General features: G+C 43.9%; 1 pseudogene; it reads left to right on the top strand.

Moving 5' to 3' along the window:
* Positions 1 to 407: 407 nt before the first annotated feature.
* LOC128841001 (coiled-coil domain-containing protein 172-like) overlaps positions 408 to 6,026 on the top strand; it is a 53,315-nt pseudogene continuing 47,696 nt past the window's right edge.

Here is a 6,026-nt window from a genome sequence, read left to right as displayed (position 1 = left end):
CTTTTTGTGAAAAATATCAGTTTTCTAAGGGACATTTTGACCTTTCAGAAAAAAAAAATTTCTGAATTAAAAAGGTCACTTTTTCAGTGAAAATTTTAAAATTATCTAGAGGAAAATATTTTCCAACCAGATCTATTCACAATTACTGGAATCATCTTAAACATTTAGGAAAAATAAACAACCCACAATATTTTGAAAAGTCAATACACAGCAGAGAACTGAACCTAAATATTTCAATGCCCTCTCAGTAGAGGGTGTTTTATACTGTCTCTTGATACAAAATACTAACCTTAAAATGAAAAAAATAAGAGATCACCGTACAGTGTCTCTCGCTGTCTCATGTTATACAGGATAATATGACCCAAATTTACCTTCATCCATTGAATACAAAAAAACGTCAGGCTACAATGTGGTCCATGTACCTGCTCAGAGGAATGAGAGGGGTAAGAACCCCACAAACCCCTTCTCCTCCCCAAACCTTTGGTCTAGGCATAAAGTGGTAAACTGGCACTCTATGCACTTCCATCCCCACCCACCCCTGAGCAGGAAGTGAAGCCTTTGCTCCTCTAAGCAGAGCAGCTGAACTGTTGGTAGTAATCCACCAGCATCTAAGTACTGGTCCCGTGGAGCAAAATAGGAAGGAGGGACGGACTCCTCTCTCTAAGGCATGATTCCTTCTCTGCACTGTTCATGGGTCAGCACAGACATACTGCTTTGCGAAGAGGACAGACCATAGAAGCACAGTGCAAACAAACTCTTATTATAGTAAATGCTGAGTTAGGATGGGAAATTCGAGAGAACAATATCCCTGACTTTTGTAAGCCTCCAATGTGGAAGTCACCAAGCTTTTAGCTTTACCTGCTATTGCAGAAACCTCCCACTCAGTTCTGAGCCCCTCACTCTCAATTGCCTTTTTTCAGAATTGAAGAGAGAGCTTTAAAAATTAACGGTTTCGTTAAACTGTTTACAGAAGAGAAAACAAAACAGTCAGAAATTGTATACTGCAATAAATCAGTTTATAGTTCTGATCTGAAATAAGTATTTATGTGACAAAAATGAATAAAAGAGCACAATCAAAATATTTTAAGTTCAGACACCTGTTTGTATGAATGTCAAAGTTTTCATCATATTGTGCTTCATGAAAAGACCCACATTAGTGTGTGTAATTGCTGTAGTAAAATGCTGTCCTTTGTAAACAACAAGCAACCCAAATGCTCAATTTACTTAAGGATTTATTTAGGTTTAAGTTGAATCAGTATTTTACTGTATGCTTTCATAAATTCTTTGTTTTCTGTTTACACACTAGCTGCTAGTGGAAGTGGAAGATGTGAACTGCATTGCCGTGGACTGGGCAGATGGTGCAAAAGGCATATACATCAGTGCAGTGAACAACATCTGTGTTGTTGGGGCTGAGATTGCTTATTTCATAAAAACTTTAATGGTAAAAAAATATATTATGAATTTTAAGTTACTTTTTAAAGCTAAGATTCACATGAGCATAACGGGTTTATGTCACCGGTGTCTTTGTGCTCTGATCTTGTTTTCTTGTGGTCAGAAAAGTATGTCCGAAAGATAGTACAGTAATATGATAGAAGTGACTAATTAACTTAAAAGACCAGTAGGTGGCAATATTTCTTTGCTTTCTCAACTGTATTTGTATATTCACTGCAAGGGAGGCACCAACATGACTCTTAGAGTGATTAGTAAATAGTTGTTAGGAATACATACTTATGCTTGAGATAGAGTTAGAGTCTCAATTTAGTAATTCATTCCCAAAGCAAACAGAGGCTGGGAGCAGTCCAGAGGCTCACTTAATACTGCTGGACTTCTGGTTCTGATGTCTGGCTACAGGATATAAACACTCTAAGTCCTCTAGTTCTGACTTCGTTACTTCCAGGCACAACAGAGCCTCAGAATTATCCCAGGGGTTTCCCTGTTAACAATCGTCTTGTCCTGCCTCTGCTGCCAGTCCCCAGTCTCTGTCTGACACAAGAGGAAAGAGTTTCAAACTTAGGCACCTAAATCAAAGTGGCTGATTTACAAACGTGCTGACACCTACACGGACTTTGAATAGAGTTGTGGATGCTCAGTACCTCTGAGAATCAGGGCATTTATTTAGCTAAATACATGTGGATTTAGATGCCACACATTAGACATCTATGTGTGAAAGTTTTGGCCAAGGTACTTAAGGCTCCATCTAGGGTGACCAGGTGTCCGGTTTTCGACCGGAACACCCAGTCAAAATGGGATCCTGGCGGCTCCTGTCAGCACCACCAACAAGGCTGTTAAAGGTCCGGTCGGCAATGCTGTGGTGCTAAGGCAGGCTAGTCCCTACCTGTTCTGGCACTGCACTACACCCTGGAAGCAGCCAGAAGGTCCAGCTCCCAGGCAGGGGGGAGCCATGGGGTTCCGCACGCTGCCCCCGCCCCAAGTACAGGATCCGCACTCCCATTGGGCGGGAACTGGCCAATAAGAGCTGGGGGGCCTGTGAGCAAGAGCAGCATGCAGAGCTTCCTACCCCCCCCCGCATACTAGCACCAGACCTGCTGGCCACTTCCACGGTGCGTGCAACGTGGTGTCAGAACAGGCAGGGGGCCTGCCTTAGCCCCACTGCACCACTGACTGGGAGCCACTTGAGGTAAGCCCGCAACCCGAGTTCCAACCCCCTGCCCCAGCCCTGAGCCCCCCCCAAACCCAGAGCCTCCCTCCTACACCCAAAACCCTCATCCCTCGGCTCCACCCCAGAGCCTGCACCCCCAGCCCAGAGCCATACTCCCTCCCACACCCCAACCCCCTGCCTCACCCCGTAGCCCCATCCCACATTCCAAATCCCTTGGCCCCACCCCCAGCCTGGAGCCCCCTCCTGCGCCCCAAACCCCTCACCCTCACCCCCTCCTGCACCCGAAGCTCCTGCCCCACCCAGTGAAAGTGAGTGAGGATTGGGGAGAGCGAGCCACCGAGGGAGGGGGAATGTAGTGAGCAGGGGCAGGGCAGGACAGAGCAGGGGCAGAGCCTCAGGGAAGGGGTAGGGCTAGGGTGTTCAGTTTTGTGCAATTAGAAAGTTGGCAACCCTAAGGCTCCATCTGACACAGTATAGGTTTTGCGAACACTAGCATCTCAAGGGAGTACCCTTGAAACTTGTTGCCTGACAGACCCTATCATTTCCAGTCTGGTGGCTTTGTTCCTATGCCTCTAGTCTTCTTCCTATACAAGATCCCAGTTACTTAATGACCTGCCTTCCACAGAGTCTCATCTCATTTCCTTGGACAAGGAGGCCCCAGTTGCTCATGAGATTTGTGTGTCCCTCTCTCCATTAATTATGGCTGTACTGTGGAGTGTTTGTTGTCCGACCCATGCTTCTCCACAATGAAAATACTACCATAGTGAAATCTCTGCATACGTGGTTCTTGGGCTTTTAACATTTTCTCTCTTCACTGATTGGTTTCTTCCTCTGAGACCTTTATACAACTGTAAATTTTTTTTTGGTTTACACATTTTTCTCCCATCAATTGTATAGCTACTTCCGTTGCTCAAAGCCCTGAGTTTGGGCACAAAATGTAACCCAGCCCAGGCCAAGCTATTGGCTACCACCTGAAGGATCCACAGCAGAGACAATTCACAGCCAGATATTTTCTCTTTGTGCCTAACTGAATATGAGACAACTGTATTATGACTGGATCTCCAGTGTAGATGTCCTACACCTATACAATACTAATTGTATATGTTGTCCATGAAGACTATTTGTGAGGACTCTGAAACAAGACTTTGCCGCTGAACAATTCACATGCAAATCAAACCATTGTGGCTTTATGAATGGCTAACAGGAATTATTAGGAGATATTTGGTTTGAACTTAGCATAGATACCTACTAAAATCATTGGCAAAAGCTATAAGGAACGTGGGTAACACTGTAAATTGAAAGCCTGGGTTTCTTTCATTTAAAGGTAAAAACATTTGAAAATACTGTAGCCAAAGTTTTTTCAGTTCCTCTCTCAAGGAAGACAAGCAAATATGGCTGGAGGCACTTATTCTGGTACATGCGTAAGCAAGTTAAAAAAAATAATAATAATAATGGAGATATCCTATCTCCTAGAACTGGAAGGGACCTTGAAAGGTCATCAAGTCCAGCCCCCTGCCTTCACTAGCAGGACCAAGTACTGATTTTGCCCCAGATCCCTAAGTGGCCCCCTCAAGGATTGATCTCACATCCCTGGGTTTAGCAGGCCAATGCTCAAACCACTGAGCTATCCCTCCCCCCCTCTAGTTAGGTGTAGACTCCAGGCAACTAGTCACTGTCGCTTTCAGTGTCACAAAAGTTTTAACTCCTTGGGTCAAATACACCCCTAGACAGAGCGTATTCACCAATTAATCTCCACTTAAGCCTCTAGGGCCATGTGAAACCTAGGGTGAATAGGCCTTGTACAGTAACTCAGCACAGAGGCGGGTGAATTTCATCACATCCAAGCATACCAAAGAGACACTTAAAGGGTGGCTTGATCACAGTACATAATTACCTATATGGGGGAACAGAATTTTGATAGAGGGCTCTTCAGTCTACCAGGCAAAGGTATATCAAGATCCAGTTGTTAGAACCTGAAGCTAGACAAATTCATTCTAGAAGTAAGGTGCCCACTTTTAACAATGAGGGTAATTAACCATTGGACCAACTAACCAAAGGTTGTGATGAATTCTCCATCACTGGAAATCTTTAAATCGAGATGGGATTTTTTCTAAAATGTTGTAGTTCAAACAAGAATTAATACAGGGAAGTCCTATGGCCAGTGTTATGCGGGAGATCAGACTAAATTATCACAATGGTCCCTTCTGGCTGTAAAATCTATGAAAATAAGGCATCTTCTGTGTTTGACATTTAAATACATATGTTCTATTTTCTTTTTTTCCAAAAACTCTTCAGAAAATGTTTCAATACTGCCCTTCTCATATCCATATTATTGGCCATAGTCTGGGTGCACATGCTGCAGGAGATGCGGGAAGAAGAATACGAAGCATCAAAAGAATAACCGGTAGGCTACTCACTAAGATGGAACTTTATAGGGTATGTTCTTTAAGAGGAAAGAAGTTTGCAAAGCTGGACCCACTGAGCCAAACAGGCATAAGTGGTTGTATCTTCACCAACTTCAATGAGTGGTGGTGCTTGCTTATGCCACAGCAGAATTTAGCCTGTTCTGTGTGTTGTTCCTATAGACGTCACTTTGCATTCTTTATGGTGTTATCATGAGTAAGCAAAATATTTAAATAAAAAAAAACCTAGTGCATCTGCATACTGGTAGATATTCAACATTTATTGTTGTGTTTGTTAGCTGAAAATGCAATGTTATCCGTATTGCTTTAGTAATAGTATTAAAATATCAACAGTGAGGATTCTTATGCAGATCTGTATTTTTAGTAGTCTCAAGCAAATAATGACCTGAGATACGACTGGCAAGTTTCTCTCCACACACAGTTTTCCATGTCTTACAATCCATTTGCAAAGTAAAGCTGAAGTTTCTCCTTAACATACTTTCAGTGGAAGTGGGAATTGGGGTGGGACTTATTAACAAGGCAGAAACACTCTGCCTCCAAGGAGTCTCCCAATGGCCACTGTTAAGACATATGTCTTGCTCTGAATGGGTTTAAGAGATGAGGCGGGAACACAGGCTACAATCCCACTAAATGACCTTTTCCCTGGCCTTTGAGAGGAAATAACCACACAAGTCCCCTGAAGACTTTTCTGTGCTGTCTCTTGGTTTTCCCCACCCCTACATGCACCTGCACAGCAGCAGAGCGCGACAGCAATCCCTGCACTCCCATGAGCACAAGCACTGCTCCAGCTGAGTATAGGAAGGGGGAGGTCACAGCCTCACCTCTCTCCGACACCAAACTAGCTCTGCCTAGGGCGGGAGGAGCCTGTGGCACAGTTCCCATGTTCTCTTACAGCAAGGGGTTCCTGCTAGAGTGGAGCACCATTGCACCACATGCTGTTGTTTTAAACCACGATGGAGGTCCAAGTATTGGGAGAAGGTGGT

This window comes from Malaclemys terrapin, chromosome 7 (genome assembly GCF_027887155.1).
Source record: "Malaclemys terrapin pileata isolate rMalTer1 chromosome 7, rMalTer1.hap1, whole genome shotgun sequence".
Classification (NCBI taxonomy): domain Eukaryota; kingdom Metazoa; phylum Chordata; order Testudines; family Emydidae; genus Malaclemys; species Malaclemys terrapin.
Note: the sequence above shows the minus strand (reverse complement) of the source record. Positions and strands in the feature narration are given on the sequence as shown.